The sequence below is a fragment of the Anas acuta genome, chromosome 13 (genome assembly GCF_963932015.1).
Source record: "Anas acuta chromosome 13, bAnaAcu1.1, whole genome shotgun sequence".
Taxonomy (NCBI): domain Eukaryota; kingdom Metazoa; phylum Chordata; class Aves; order Anseriformes; family Anatidae; genus Anas; species Anas acuta.
In genome coordinates, this window is record NC_088991.1 from 2180142 (window position 1) to 2197373 (window position 17232).

A 17232-nucleotide genomic window follows, 5' to 3' on the forward strand; every position below is an offset into this window, starting at 1 on the left:
AATCAGCAGCTACTCAATGACACAAATAAAATGTTTACTGACAGCAGAAACAGACACATGTGTACAGTCCATCCCCTTTACAGTTCATCTGTCCTGCCTTGTGGATTCTATTGAATATCAATATTTTCTTTATTTATTATGTAGCATCCCATCCAAACAGTATGCAGACAGTTACCATCTGATAGTCCTCAAAGACTAAATGATGTTTAGGCATCAAGTACATTCGGAGCAGGTTTTCCACGGTAGCAGTGGAAAATACCAATTCTTGCAACAGAGTTGTAGGTACCCTTCATAGGTAATAACCTGTGTGTGTAAAGCAGAAGCCACTTGATCTCCAAATGCAGACCAAATCCCTCTTGTCCTGCATATTATATAGACTCAGCACGTGGTTTCCAGCCAAGGCAGATTAAAATCCTTGGGAAACATCTTTGCTCAAAGTTGCCCTGGTAAGAAACATGGTGTATTAGCTTCAAGCAGTGCTGTGTTCTTCAGCCATACAGCTTCCAGTGCTCTCAAAATTGCTTGCTCAGGAGAATTCATAATACAACGCAATCAAACCATAAGCATAAATAAATCATATCCACTAAATAGGAGAGATCAGGGAAGCAATGGGCATCACACCTGTGTTTCTGTGGAGCTCTGTGATATCACAGGCATCATGCCATACACAACACATGGCTTCTCACCATCTCAGATGAGAGGGACTCCCTCTGCAGTCCCTCCCACAGATTCACCCACAATCAGGCAGCAGATACGGTCACCAAGCCAGCAGTCCCTACAGAGGCATCTGATGGAGGAGAATAGCAACTTCAAAGCAGACTAAAGAGAATGTTTTGTGCATGAGGGACAATCCAAGAGTACAAAGGGTAAGCCACTATCTTGAGAACATGTGAGTGCTGATAAAGTGAGGTGGGATAAGGAAATAAAATCTGATGTGATGAGAAAGGAGAGAGTTGAAGAAGGTGGAGTGGAGTAAAGCTGTTCATGACCAGAAGTGAATGCAGAACTTTATCCAAATATGAACACATCACCATTGAGCTGTTGTACAACCATCATACCATATACAGGAGTCAGTGCTAAAGTTATAAATAGAGAACCAAAGGGCATGAAAACAGAGTTAATCAAATACATATATTATGATGCTTCACAGTAGAGGATGTCAAAGCATCTGGGCATCATCATGTAGATAGCAGCATCTTGCAGGATAGGCTACAGATAAGGTGAGGAATGGAACCACCTGTATCTTGGCCATGACCCTGAAGGAGTTACAAACACCCTGCTCCCCACCCCAGCATATGAGCTCCTTCCATGTGCTGAATGGCTTTGGGACAAAGTGTTGTAACATGGCACTGGGGCAAGTGCTTTCTAATGTGCAGCTCCAAGGTTGCCACTGCTATGGGCAAGTTGGTGTTTTAAGGCAACATCCACATGCCAGCATGGAGCAGGCACTTCAATTCCTACTCTTTTACTCTGTGGCTTGTATTCTCTGATGTCATTCAAACCTGAATGACCTTCCAACAAATTGTTGCCTACAATTACTGCTTCCAGAATGACTACATTTTGTGCTTTCCTGACACTCTGTTAGAGATACATATTACTTTCAAATCAGTGCATAAATGAATAATTTGTATGCACCAGTGAGCTTTACTTGAAATCTAACAATACATCTAAAAATAACTGTTGTGCCAATGGGTAAATACTGGCAAGTCACTAAATCAAGAAGTGTGACAGAGGTGATTGGAAGATGGAAATAATTAAGCTGTTTTTTCCCCCTTTTATTTTCATAATTAAAAAAAAATACATTTGCCCAACAAAGATGAAAATTTGAAGTGTTCTGTGGGAGACACCTTTCATTTCCCTCAGTAATGAAAGGATTCCAACAACCAAGCCAACACAATGAGAATAAATGAATAACTTGTATAGATTTTGATTCAGTTTTAGCTTTTTTTTTTTCCTACTTACAGTCTTCAGAAAGCTTGAAACGTAGAATAGTCTTAAGTTCCCCAAGGAAATTTGCACAACATGGTGTGTAGTACTGTAGTTTTGGAGGTTTGATTAGAGGATACGGTGATATCTAGTGGGTTGAGTGCAAGACTGAGAGCCAGGAGCTTTCAAATTTTAATCCCCACTTTACCACTTGCTCCCTGCCTAGCCTATGGCTAGTCACATGGTATTCTCATTCCACATTACTGCAAAATGCAGACACAGAAGATTCTCACAAGATTGCTTTGAAGGATTAGTTTAAGGTTTTACTTTGCTTAGATCTTAAACACTATCCAAGTGCTAAGAATTGCTTTACCACACTATAAGTGAGATGCTATTGTCACACCCAATCAAAACCTGCATTGTTATACAACCCAGAAGAGTACTTCTGAAGAAGTATGTCTCTAACACCTCTACTCTAGGTAGATCATCCAGAAAAATAACTGGCAATCACCTCAAAACACACTAAGACAAATTTAATGTGAAATTTTTTATATTTCTACATTTCTATAATATTTCTACAAAGGTGGTGTTTTAAGGATCAAGTTTGTAAACAGAGTTCTGAACAATACAGTGAATAGCAAAAACCACTGTAAAACTAAAAGCAAAAAATATTGGAAAGAGTTTGTTTTATTAAGAGTTCATAAAATGCCTTAGAAACATGTCTCCAGGCCTGATGCAGACCTGAAATATTTAATGCTTAAAGTAAGCATTTGCTGTTGCAATAGCTTCTCTCTTTTTTTTTTTTCTTCCTCCTGAGTTTAGAAGTAACCCTGATTTAATTATTTTTAAGCCAAAAGATAAATAGTTTAGTTAAAACAAGAAAAGTGCTAATTTTAATGAGGGCTATTCCTAACCAGGTTTTAGGCAATTGGTCCAGTACCTCTGTTCCATCAGCAGATGTGAAAACATTTTAGTTCACCACAACTGAGAATTCCTTCATCACCATGCCAAGAGGTAAATCACTTAAGTGGCACAGCTTCTGGTGAAGACCACAGTAATTCTTTTCATAGGCCTGATTCTGCCTGTAAGAAATTCCTAAGCTTCTTTTTTCCTCATGTAGCTCACAACATTGTCCTTTCTGTATTTGATCACCAGTACACATTCTAAGTGATTGAATTAGGTATTTCCTATTGCCCAGTGCCAGCAGTACAGCAGAGGGAACTCTTTGCTTACCTGACTCCTTAGCTTGTCCTAATTGATTTTATGCTAATGCAAGACACTTGGTACACATTTCCTACCTTAAGTTCACAGAGTTTGTCAGAATGATCCACAGGAAGAGCATGGGAGAATAAGCAGAACATGAAGCCCAGCAACAGCCAAGGATATTGCTGATTCACAGTTCTCTTGCTATGCCACTGTCAACTCAGTAATAAATATTAAACACAGGAAAAGACCATGAAAATAAGTTGTATAGACTCCAGCAGTCAACTCCTACTGCTTGAAGTCATTAAATACAGCCAGTCAAAACTTCAAAATTGTGTTTGCACAAAAAAAAAAAAAAAGTATGTGTACACCACGATGCTTTAGCATTTTCTTCTAGAATGAAGAAAAAAAACTAAAACCACCGAAACTCAAATTAACATCAGACTTTTCACAGGATGAAAGGTTCCTCCCACATCCAGTCAGTAGTAGTTCCAGCTCTGTTATATTCCTTGGCTCACTCACTGCTGTGCCATCACCAGCACAAGCCTAATTGTTCCTCCAGTGCACTACGGCAGCAAAGCCAGAGAGAAGTCATAAGGGTCCAAAATGTTCATCTGTCCATACCATCTAGCCCCAATGGTAGAAAGATTATGGTACACAAGGTACAACTTATAAGGCAGTGCAGAAGCCCAAGATTCAGACTTACGTTAACAAGTAGTATTCATTTACTCCCACTTTAATAAAAAAAAAATATATTTTATGCAAGAAATACTGTATTCTTACAGAAAAAAAATACACAGGTGTAAAGATACTAATGAGCTCTGACACAGCAATCTTCTCATCTACACATCCAGATATGCGTTGCACTCAAAGAACAGGATCTCCAGGTTTGGAGTAGAACATGATACTCCACATTTTGAGAGTGCATAAACATTAAGTCAGCAAGCTCCCTAAAGCTGAGTGGCTATGGTTGTCCTCAGTCAGCAAGAGTGTTCATGCAGTGCTGTGCCCAAACCACTAACAGCAAGGTTATTAGAGAGCTGTAAGCTGTCAAAAACTATGAGTAAGAGACACTAAAACCCTCCCATACCCCACAGGCTTGAAAACATTTTTGTATCTGTTTAGCACTGACAGGGTATGAGTCATTACTTGGAATCAAGAGGTATTAAGGGTGGGGAATGTCAAATATATTGTAGACAACTACTGAAGAAGCTTCACATGGCACTCTAAACACGGCTTCTTGCTCCCATTAAGAGCCCTGATATACTACATTCAACTTAATGTTTTCCAACTATTTGTTTTAAAATATTTTCACTTCATGGAATAAAAAAAAAAAAAAATTTTTAAAAAGTATTAACCTGAACAATCAGTGTTCCAAGCTGTATTTGCCTGATGTACGAAGTACAGCCTTCCCCCCAACCAAAAACTGAATTTAGGTGCTGCTTTGACCTTATATCTCTTACGTACAATTGCATACAAACTATACTATTATTTCTGTGTACCTTATCATTTCTTTTGGGCTATATCTGTGTCCACGGGAGTGAGCTGCATTTTGATTTTAAATTTTGGAGCAAAAAGGTCAACCTGCATCAGCAAGAGATTTAGAGTTACAAAAGGACTGAGACTGAATAGGATTGGGTTTGTTTAGAAAGTAAATACATGGCTATACAAGAGCTGCCTTTTCATTTCATTTCTGCTAATCAATAGAATGAAATGCAAGTCTCTTTTCCCATAATGAAATTATTTCTCTGATGCATTCTTATGTTTAGAATAATTCCTCATACTTTTTTCTTCCATCCTTCAGATTAATTCAGGGAAATGAAGGCCTCATCTTTCATCAGTTACATGCAGTTACATGGTTAGGGCTTGCATCACATTAGCCTGCACTTTAGTTAGGATTTATATATCACCTTCACTGAAAAGAACATTTCTGCATTTGCTCACAGCCCTAAGAAGAAAATAATTCAATTAACTACTACATTCTTCTAATGGAGATAAATTCCTTCCCCCATGAGTTTCAGCATCCCACTAGCAATTTCAGATATTCTCAACTTTAGCACCAGTGAGGCTGTTTGACTAATTTCACAGAAATAAATGGTAAGCTCAGATGTCACAGACCAACAATTTTCATAACAGAGCTTGAAGTAGAAAATTTACAAGCACTGTGGATAAATCAGGCCACTCTTGTGCACTACAGAGCTACAGAAGCAGAGCCCTTTGTCCAGGCAGCCTTAAATAGTGAACCCACTGCTTGGGATTTAGTTGCTTCCATAGAATCTTACAGGACTAAATGTCCTAAGTGACCAAAACTGAGAAAAGTAGCAGTGCAATCTACACTGAGAAGTTATAATTCCTTCACCCTGTCTAGCCACCTATCTTTTTCATGGTCTCTTCGATTTTTTTTTTAAACATGGATTCTAAAGCATCAAAATCTGGTGTAATAACCACCACTATGAGAACGTGACATTGCACATAGGTTCTGAACCCAGCATGCACAGCCTCGATAGCAGCAGAATTTAATCAGCTTCACTGCCAAGCACAGGTTTCAAAAATCAAACTGATTGAGCCTCTAAGGGATTGACTTGAAAGCAAAGTATGCAGGCCTTTTTATTTTAGTATGGCTGCAGGACCATAGGCAGTAATTGCAGCAACACAATATCAATATCAAAGGTTTCCAGAGTCTCTTACAAACTGAATTAACGGTCACTGAGAAAGGTGTCAAGTTAAATTTAAGTTTGAAAGATACCTTGCAGAGAAGACGTAAAAGTAGCTGGATATACTGCACAAAGACATATCTAATTATTCTAGCAGAAAGAGTGATAAAGAAGTTTTGATTTTTCTTTGGATACTCTATATTACTAGTGAAAGAAGACAGTCCATTTTAAATTTCCAACCCTAAATTTCCCTTCTTTAAATGAGTAGAACTTCCACAGCTGTTACACTGGTAAAACTGAACTCTGTAAATGTTTCTGTTTTTTAAATACAGAATATTCAACGCCACTACCCATAAGTCCCAGTGGCTTCTGAAATCCAGCTCACAGATAACTCATTGTGGCTGGTGTCTTTTCCTACTGTTTGGAGATAAAGGTGGGAGATTAATTCAAGCAAAAACAAGAAAGGCAGTGCCTTCAGAAGAGCATACACTAGTGCAGCTATAGCAACATTACACATGTACTCCATACATCCCCAGCACAGGCAGGATTTAGACCTCTGAACACGTACATTTGACGAAGCTAAGAAGAGACTACATTTGATGTAAACCCATCAGTTGTTAATCTGCTCAGTGGAGGGAGAACTCCACTTATGCAAAGTCCCAGTTAAGACCTACACTTGGAGCACACAACTCCTCTGTATTCCTTGTGTATTTATTATTGTAAAGACACCTTATTTTAACCCAGAGAGTTTCAAAACTCAACTTCAGAATAAAATCTGCATTCCAAAAGAGTATTTAAGGCATCTAAGCCAAGAAATACACCAACCCAAAACCAAAAAGGCTCTTAGAAAAGCAGCCTCAAAGACAACAGACTTATCTGCTCAAATATTCTGGCATCTCAGACATGTAAGCTAGGAACCTGCTTTCCTCTGACAAGACCTAAGATCCAGTCAGGCTGAAGACCCAAGTGCTATGATGGCAAGGTAGACCTAGATGTTTAGCCTTTCATAGGCTTTGTAAATTCCCACTAGTCACCTACATGCCTAGTCCCTGAACATTTTTAAAATTTGGCCTAATGAGGCTAAGTCGGAAGCAGCTCATGGTGTTAGCCATTAACATTTGTGTAGAGAGGAAGTTAATTTTTATCCTTTCTGAAATTATCTTCTCAAACTTTTATCCTCTTGTCAGGCATTTTCAAGCTGAGATTGGCTTTTGTAGGCCCTTTTCTAATTTCCTTGTCACCAAGCCGAAACTTTGATTGAGGATGACACCTCTTCCAAGGACAATTTAAAACTGATGCTTCCAGCTGGCAATTGCCAATCACCCCATCATACATGTTAGTTATACATTCTGCAGACCTGTGGGGTTTTGACTTAACCTCATCTCACTTCTGACAATCTTACAAAGGAATTATTTGCAGTTGCTACAGCATGGGATGGGTTTGAACTTAGGTCAGGGAGATTGAGATAAAGCAGAAGGCATCCTCATGCTATAATCATACTGACTTTTCCAAAAAAAAAAAAAAATGACTTAGCCACACACACCAAAGGACTGAATAATGGAAGAGGTGTCCTTTTGCAATGGGGATTTTCTTCGTGACAACAGGTTATGCTTCACTGTCAAAAATATCTAAAGGTCACGGGCACCACAACCTACAGCAATTCATTTCAATCTCTGAAGAATTGCTTTAAAGTCTCCCTCTGTTACACCAATTTGGCAGCTTAAATTCAGCTGCTATTTTCCAGCTCATCCACTCACTTCATAAACCACATGTGTTTTGTGCTGCATCCCATGATGCTGACTCATACAGCCCCAGGTTCATTTATATACTGCTAGGTGGTGAATACAAATGTTAGACAGCTGTAAAGATGCATTTTATAAAGATCTGCATTTAACATGCTGCTCCACTGATGCCAAGTAGATACAGAGATGCATCGTTAACAGTAGAGTAGTGCTATGTCCTTGGAAAGAAGAGCAACATCAAAACAAACTGTATCCTATTAAACAAATTAGGCATGGTAAGGTTAGATCAGTTCAGTCTCAGTAGGAATGGAGGACAACTCTGTCCATATCAGTGTAGGTTCAGGGCAGCCCTTGCACCAGAATTACACACAGTAGAAACCTCATCTAAGTGGGCAAGACTTGGCACCACTGAATTCCAGACCTGTTCACTGCTTTGAGCTGATGATCATATGTGAAAGTGCAGATCTGAAGAGTCAAACTCCTCCTAAGCACTGCTGCACCCGAGATCAATTCCTCTGCCTCTTTGCCCTGCATAGTACTGCCTCAGGCATACAGCTACAGTACGAGCCATAGGGCATCCCCTCCAGAGAAGGCTGGGTATAGTTATCTTACAACCCTAGCACACATCCTCTACTATCTGTGCTGGAAAGAAGAGTGCCAGACCCAATAGCTGTCTGCAGAACCCCATGCAGTCCTGGGGAACCAGTGTCATGACCTGCCTCTGCTCAGACACCCAGCTCTGCTTTCACCTGCTCCCAACAGAGGCTACAGAAACACATAATCCTACAGTATTCTAAACATACTGTATTTTCCATTATCACATTCTGTCTTGTAAGGGCAAACCACAAGCATTTAACAGAGAGATGACACCCCAAAGTGAAGCCAAAGTCACAGAAATAATCCAAGCATTTAATTAAAAACAAAACAAAACAAACAAACTCACTACTACCACCACCACCCACAATTACCAGGTGTTTCTTTATAGACCATTGTAAAACAAGATACTGGTGTCAATAACTTTACTTTGTTAACAACTATTGTGAGGTGTGGATGGGATGGTCTAAACAAATAAGCACATCATTATTGGATTTCTTCTTTAAAGACATTATGCAAATTGTTCCTTTAAAACCCTAACACAAATCTCCAGAGCAGCAGAACAGAAAAAAACAATGCTGGAGTCTTAAGTGGAGCAGAGGGAGTAGCTTTAAGAGGTAGTAGTGTGCCTTATTGGAATAAGCTGTTTAGTGTTAGACCGAAATGACTCATTTCGTAGCTCTGTCGCACAAAAAAAAAAAGTGCAGATTTCAACTTCCTATCCAATTCAAACAGAGCCTCTCAGTATGAATGTTTTGCCTTTAGTTCCCAGCCTGCAAGGAAGAATGTCATCACCAACATGACTATAAAAAAAATAAAAAATAAATTACTCAGATTTGTTCTCTTCATGCATTCAAAGTTAAACAAACACTTCTGCATTTCACTGCTGTTGTCTCAAAGTCACAGCAGTGAAATCTGGATTCTTCTCTGGCTCCTCCATAGATATGCAGCTTTTTATTGCGCTCAGCTAACAATAAGAACCTCAGCATCCTTAGTAATATGCAAGCAAGGCAGGACCCAGCACCAAGTTTACCTGCCTGGCAGCCTTTTTGTCAAATTCAGAATGAATATATTAAGTAAACTTGGGTATAAAACAAATAAGACAACTATACAATGCTAAAAACAGAAGTATGGATTAAGATACTGTTTCTACCTCATGCATGTTGGAAATAAACATTTCAAATTGTAAAGATTCCCCATAATCTAATTAAGTATTTTAAGGGATTGTTCCACTTTAACTTGCACAAACTACTACCTCACATATTCTGTTTAGTCTACTCTCTTGTGAGTACCAGAAATACTGTCTTACAAAGAATGGTAAACGCTCATCATCTGTAACGTGCACAGGTTCTTCTTGATATAAAAATAAATCTCACAAAGGAATCCATTTTAAAATAGTCACTAGTGGATTTATCGCTATGCCTTGTTCTTCTCCCCTGGGCTCCCTGTGAGGGCATATTATTTTATTTTAAACACTAATGCAGTTTCCACAGTTTCTTGCAGTCAGTAACATCAGCAACATCTTGCATGCAGGCAAAAATTGATAGAAACTCAAACACTGCATTTTAATAAAAATCAAATTACATCAATCTCATATTAGGTGGGACTTGGCTACATTACAAGCAGAATGCCCACTGGCTGTGTTGTCAATTTACATAAGTAAATTTGCTTCCTCTGCACGCAAGGAATGGTCTTTCTTGATTACCACACAAAGCAGGTGATCCTGCTTGCCCAGGAGAAAAATTTGCAGACAGCCTTTCAGTCAACTCTCATTGACATCTCAAACATTGAGTGCTTTACCTGTCATTATGTAAAAATGTTAACACATTTCCATGCTACTTGTAAAGGCAGATCTACACATACAGACTAAATTAACATAGTCTGTAATAAGCTTCACTAATCCATCAGCTAAGAACAGATTGACATTTAAAACTGTCATGAAAAGTCAATGCCTGAAAAGGATTTATCTGCAGAGGCTCAAACCTTCTCAGTTGCTCAGGATGATAATAAAAGACTATAAGAAGGAAACAAGGACTAGGGAAACCCTGACTCAAGCAAAGTCAATGACAGAACCACAAAGCCCTCAGAGAAGCGGGGATTTCATTCCTGGTACTTCAGGCTGTGCCCTGAGCTGGTGTACACAAGCAGTTCACAACTGCCCTCTCCCCCTCCCTTCTCTTCACTTACTTTCTGATTTTATACAAACTTAAGCCATGTGCCCACATTTAGACATAACATTTTGTGGTTTTCCAGGATTATTCACCCATCTGAGTGCAGCAGGTACACATGAATTTCACTCACTTGAAGACTGCTGTCCCTTTGGGACAAACATCCTATCAGAGGTGTGTTTCCTACAGTGTCCCACCAAGATTATGAACAGCCCCTGGGGCCAATAACAGAGCACATCATAAGAAATGCCACTGTAGTTTCCCTTTCCTGCAAAGAGCTTCCATACAAGAACCTGTCTGTGAATTTTGTGTGCATAATACACTGATCCAGGCTTCTACATGATGGTAGAATATGAATAATCAAGAAATTAAGGCTGAGCTAATTAGACTGCATCCTGGGGACAGGACTTACAACACTGTTACTCCCAGCAGCTCGAGCTAACTCTGTGCAACCCCTCTGACTTTTTGTGCTTCTTTCACATCTGGGTTTTCCCCAGCAACCCTCATACTCACCCATGACCCCTTACTCTGGATTTATTCCTGAATAGCAGCTCTCTCCATACACATATCGAACACTAGAAATGACTTAAAGAAGTTTGATTTCCCAGCTAACCCCACAACATTGAAAGAAGCTTCTGCTATTGTTTCCTGAAGTACTCAGTTGAGATCCTTGGTGCTACTAGACTGCATAAGGCCTTAGATTAACGTCTTTTCTACTTTTTCACTGATGAAGGAGTTGTCAAATAAATGTGCCCTTTAGCTAGCTGCCAGGGAAAAATAAAGCCTCCTGTGGCATTCAGAAAAAATAGCACAGAGCAGAAAGCAGGATTTTGTATCCCAAAGTGGATAAATCTATATTAACTGAAAGCCAGCTTCCATTTGAAACAAAAAAGCATCTCCTCACTGAAAACCCAAAATCTTTTGTGAACACATTATTATTCACTGAAGGTCCCACTATCTAGCATTACAAATCTTACCTTTTCTGTTCCCTCCAGATGTTTTACCATTCCTATACCTTCTCCAAAGATCCAAAGAGGCATGAAAAATTTTTACACTAAATGGCACTACTGAAGCTACCATTAGAAATGATGGGTTCCACACTCCTTTCACCACCACCAACAAACCAGAAATAGCAGAGAAGGAAGAATCAGCTCCTCAGCAGCTAAAACAATTCAGTTCCTCAGCAGGTACAGTGAGTCCCAGTTGCCCACAGTGAGCCCAAGCACCCCCCAACAAGCCCCAGGTGTCAACAATGTGCCCAAACACACCCAATAAACCCCCAAGCCTCCTGTGAAGTCACATGTAGGGCAAAGTTGGTCTATGTTTGTATTTCATAACATAGAGAAGCAGCTGCTCAGGATATCTTGTTCTTACGAAGGCCCACAATGCAGAGCTTTAGAAGGGAGCTGCCTAAGGAAGACATACAAATATGGAGAAAATTAAGTGGAAGCATAGGGGAGCATTCCCCCAGTATGCCCCAGTTTATCAATGCCTGAGAGTAGGGCTCCAACTGCTGCAGAGCTATTGCTTTGGAGAATTTTCATACCCTATACTGCCCATGCACTGCTAAAACCTCCCTTATCTGCATCTGAAGACTTAAGGATTTTGGAGATCCTTACTGTTGCAAGGCTGTTCCCCCAGGCAAAGCAGAACTGTGTGAGGAAGGGGAGAATGAATTACAGAACCTGTGTGAGCTGCCATCAGGAAGTACTAAATTAGACAGACATGTCACAATGGTTCTCACAATAAATAAAAGTAGACAAATATTTTTACAACTGTATAAACTTGAAACGGTTTTGCTATTAGCCAGTTTGCACCATTGAGCCCAAATTATGAAGCAATCCTGGAAATGTGAATGAGGGAGCAATGTTTTCCTTCATAGTGTATATTCTACAGTGAACACAAAAATTAGCAGATGTTTTCACAATACTAGTTACTTCTTTATCTATAGCACTACTTCATTGCTGGAGGACATTCAGAATCAATCTGTGCTTTTACCAGATGTCTGCGAAGTAGTAGCTACTCCTTGATCCACTTGACTTCTTTGATGCCTCCAGATACATTCAGCATACATTTGGAAAGAGGCATTTGTATTGGTTCTACAGTTTTATGCTGATCGTCATCCTGCTAGTTGTCATAAATAATAGGGTACTCTGTAAGAGATGCGATTCTGGGTAACAGGACCAAGCAACTGGAAAAGATTCTCCCTAGTATAGGGTTTCAGATTTAAATAGAGATATTGGCTAGACTGGATGTGTTTGCAAACCTATTTCTTTAGGCAAAGATTAGAAAGGCAAGGAGAATCACAAAGTCAATTTTAACTGTGAATGTGCACTTTAAAATTCTAATCTGTACTTTTACCACACATGAACAGGAGTAAAGGAAGAAGCTGGACTGATAGGATTGTACCTTTAACTTTGTATCTTGAGCCCTAAGCAGAAATGTAGCCCAAACAGATTGCTAAGATGTGACATTGAAGGCTTCTCCCCTGAACTCTGCTCATTTCAAATGCAAAAAATAATCTTGAGAGCCTCAATCAAAAGCATCACTATGATAAAGCAACACAAGGAAAAAACGCAAATGGATTGAAATCTCCCAGGTAACTGGAAAAATCTGTCCGTTTTCAGATGCAGAAATTGAAGGTAACATCTGACAAAAACAGCTATGAAGACTTGCCAGAGCCAGCATCCAGCCCCAAGGTTGGTTCGGGTGCCCATGCTAGCAACCCTTGGGCACCATGCGCAAAGGAGCAGGGGCATAGGCAGCAGCAAGGCACTTTCAGTTCAAAGCTTGTAGAGTATTTATGGATTCATCAAAAGCTTCATTTCACTGAATGCCCTTGGAGATACTTGTTGGTCATTCCTTACCTCCCTTAGAGAAAGGAGAGGGTAAAACATCACCACACAACCCAGAGGAAGCAAACAAAATAGCTATTTGTGTGTGCAACTCACACATCAGCCTTTATTTTTGTTTTACAGACTGCTGAGGAGGCCAGGGATGGAGGTGAGTATATTCAGAGGCCATCCCTTTGTGCAGCCACGTGTTCAAATTGCTGGGACAGGCCTCAATGTGACAGATGGATGCCTCTAGCTATTTGATATACTCACTGAATGAATAATAAATAAAATGGCAGTGCAGTGGCATTTTTAGGGCCTGGGACTCTACCACCTCCCAGAGAAACAAGCTACTCATTTTCAGACATATCACTTCAGCTTTAAAAGTCTGAGAGCCTTTTTTCAGTGTTAGGATGGGGTAGAAATTGATGAAGTGTAATTTCAGTTTCTGCTGTGGAGAAACAGTCCTTTTTTTGGGCACGAATATCCTCACCAGAGCTATCCTGGGCCTACCAGGAAACAGCACAGCTCTGGCTACAATTAAACTACAGTACAAGTAACTGTCTAAGACTTGTCTGATAATGAAAAGCAGTAAAAACAAGCTATAGCATCTTCACCAAAAGCCTATTGCGCTGTAACTGGTGGAAGAATTTAAATGAGATCCTTAACATACACATGTATTATCAGAACTGCTTTTCTTCCACATGGTGTAGGAGGATAGAGCGATGACCATAAATACAGGCATTAAATGGGCTCCTTTCTATTACTAAAGGGACAAAATTTTATCAGCAAGTTGGGTCTATTTAATATACATCATAGTGCCTGTAAAAGCACCTGGTAAATCCTGGCCAAATATAAGCTCATTGTTCTCCCTGACTTACCATCCCCTTAATATCAGAGTAAATACTTTCCCAAGGAAGCTGCAGCCGCTGCTCCTGAGGTGGTTCATAAAAACTCAGAGCAGTCTCCAATTCTAACACGAACATGCCACTCAGTTTTGCTACAGATTTACACCACTCCCCCACCCAAGACATTTGTTGTAATGACAAATGCCACTGTCTGATAGCAAAGTCATGGCGCCTACCAAAACACAGGTGTGACTTGCTTATTTCATTAAAAACAAACAAATCATATTTATGCTTGATTTCTTTTAAAGGTATTTAGATGAAATTTTATAAATGAGATCTTATTTAATCTATTACTGTCATCACTAAATTGCTGCTAGCTAGGCTTGAGGTAATAGCTGTGATGTGCCTTGATGTTCAGCTATTACAGTTAAATGCAGATATTTTTACAAGAATTGAGTGGTGCCTTGCAAACCAGGCTAATTTAAGGGCAGAACATCACTGTTTGCCTTTGCAGAAGTTGTACACTTCCTGGTCCCTACCTGCTCTTCACTCCAGACAAAAACTAACAAATGCCATCTTCTCCTCCAGCTTGGATTATTCTCCTTTCCCTGTGTTTTGCACATCAGGAGAAAGCTACTCAAAAGTGTCACCCACTGCTCTCTCCGGGGCAGGCCCACACTGAACGCTGCCATGGGACACAGTAGGACCCAGAGGTGACAGCTGTCTGCACAGCCAGAAGGTATCTGCACCTCAGGGATGTGGCCAGGTTCAGGAAGGAACCACAGGACATGTGTTCCAGCAAACTGTCAGCCCTGAATTGTGATTTACAGAAGTTAAGCCTGATCTTATTCTCAGTAAAGTCAATTAAACAGTTATTTTTCTTTCTGAGGGAAGAGCAGGTACAGCAGTCTACTTTGGCTACACTGTCACAGGGAATAGATGGCATATTTGCAACACAGGGAAATATTTCATGATTCTTTGCCAATGCTGCTCCCAACGCACATTCCCGCTACCACCAAACAAAATTGTACTGCCTACAGTATCTCCTCAAGACTTTAAGATCACCTTATTTTCTGCCAGAAACAACTCACTTATCTGAAAAGTAAAATGTTATTGAGGTTCTAGAGCATTTCACCTGTGACAGGCTTCCTCCCAAGCACAAAGCAAGTCCATCCAGTTTATCCACCCCTGGACAGAGAGCTGGCCAAGAGAGCAGCCAGATCTGTTGGTGGATGTTACTCAATGTGTGCAATGACAGACCTCACCCTGTCCTTTTTTCTTACTAAAATCTTTGAGATGTGCAGGCTTTACAACATATGGTAACATGCATATCTGCAGTATACCTGTGTCCCCAGGAAACTTCCATCCTGGAGTCCAGATCTGTAAGGTGTAAGGTCAGGGATGATAAACCTCATTTGCAAGAACCATTCTCTTCATGGACAACCCCATATGAGTCAATTTTTCTAGGCAGAGATTATTTTTCCCATGGGATCTCTCTCTGTAGGAGATAGTGCATACAAACCACTTTCTTTACAATATAAGTGTATCTCCAAATTCATTTGTTCTTTCTTGAGGAACTGATCTCTGTTACAGGGCTGGGAAGATAGCTAGTTAGAAATTACCTAATATAATAAGAAAACCTAAAGCATAGGAGAAGAACCCTGTCTATTCTTTCCCAGCCTTCCAGAAACTCTAATCCTAACAGCTTGGCTCAGTTCCTCCCAAACCCTTCCATCAGTCCCCTTTCTATAAAACAAATAAAACTGCCTGTCCTGGCAATATTTAGCAAAATCATTCCTAGACATTACTGCATTTGAATGAGATGGAACTGTTTAGATAACAGAGTCCTGGCAGTGACTTAAGTGACTTACTTAAGTAAGTGCCTTACCGGGCCCTCTGCCATGAGTTACTATGGTCCCAAATGGGATCAAGGATTTTTTCCATGGCTTCCAGCACCACCAACCTGAACAATGGCCATTAAACATGAAAAAGGAAATCAAAATCTCTACTAGAAATTGTTAGGAAAGATTTTGCACTGAGAGAGACTTCAGCATGCCTTTCTGGCCTGTCACCTGCAGGAATTTGCCATGCTTCTCCTTCAGGTCAGCATGGGCAGTGGGATGAAGTCTGTGCCACCCCAGCCTCTGTCCTGACAAAGCCTCCAGGTGACAGCCAAGTCCTGTCTGGTCACAGGACCAAGATCCTTGTGATGGCCACACTCACAGAGCACCATCAGGCACTGCCAATCCCCTCTAAATTCACACTTAGAACTGATACATATAATCATAATTGTGTATAGATACACCTGAAACCAGGCTGCAAGTTGTATGCATGTTTTGCACACTAATTCAATAATTACATTACAAGACTTTTATGGTTTGTCTCCTTTAATACAAGATCTGCCCCTAGGGAATTAAAATCTCTATAACTGAAAACGCACAGCAGTGTCTAGGAAAGCACTGTAAAAAATTGTACTGACAGCCTTTTTAAAGGTCACTATACGTGACACAAAAAACTCTGCTTTGGAATAGTGTTAGCTGTTTGTTTCACTGTTAAATTAGTAACCATATCCTATCTTGCTGCAGGGATATAAAGTCATAAAGACCATGCTGGCTTTTAATTTTCAGGGGGATACGATGCAGATCATTAATAGCCCCACATGTGCTTGGACCTACCTGCACAAGCACTGTCTCCAGGATCAACTGCAAAAAAATCCCTAGCTGGGAATATGGATTGGTGACAAGTAATCTCTGTGGAGGGCCCTTAAATCTAGTCACTTTGCACCATGGTCTGAGACATGTCCCAGACTGGTTCACCATCAGGGCACTGCACTACGCTCATCCATCTGCTCAGACTACTGCTGAGGGAGGGCGAGGGGGACATATATATCTGCTCAGCAGTCTCAATTTGGCTGCACGTGAGTTACTCTCAGATGCACAGAATTAAGTGTAGTGTTTTGCTGCCTTTTTTTTTTTTTTTTTTTTTTTTTTAATTTACCAGAGGTTTTTCCAAAATTTTGGAAAAAGAAAAAAAAATGCCTTAAGCTGAGCCTTGTAGTCTGGCAAATTTAAGCCTATGGACAACAGACTTACTTTTCTAGTCATCTTTCCTGTCTCACTTAGTCTGCGGCCAACATACTGCAACCAAACTATTGAAAAGCATTGTACAAATCAAACACTGGGTATATTTAGAAAATAATTATGCATTTGGCAAAGATTTCAGTGATGAAGATGTGTCTTCAATACTTTAGATAAGTAGGTACT

At 40.1% G+C, this 17232-nt stretch overlaps 1 long non-coding RNA gene across 1 annotated transcript in view; it reads right to left on the reverse strand.

The window, feature by feature from the left end:
• Window positions 1–11497, reverse strand: part of LOC137863693 (uncharacterized) — a 169519-nt gene extending 158022 nt beyond the window's left edge. Inside the window, exon 1 of the long non-coding RNA XR_011101043.1 lies at window positions 11265–11497. This is a non-coding gene — a long non-coding RNA (uncharacterized lncRNA). The remainder of the gene's footprint in view (window positions 1–11264) is intronic.
• Window positions 11498–17232: the final 5735 nt, after the last annotated feature.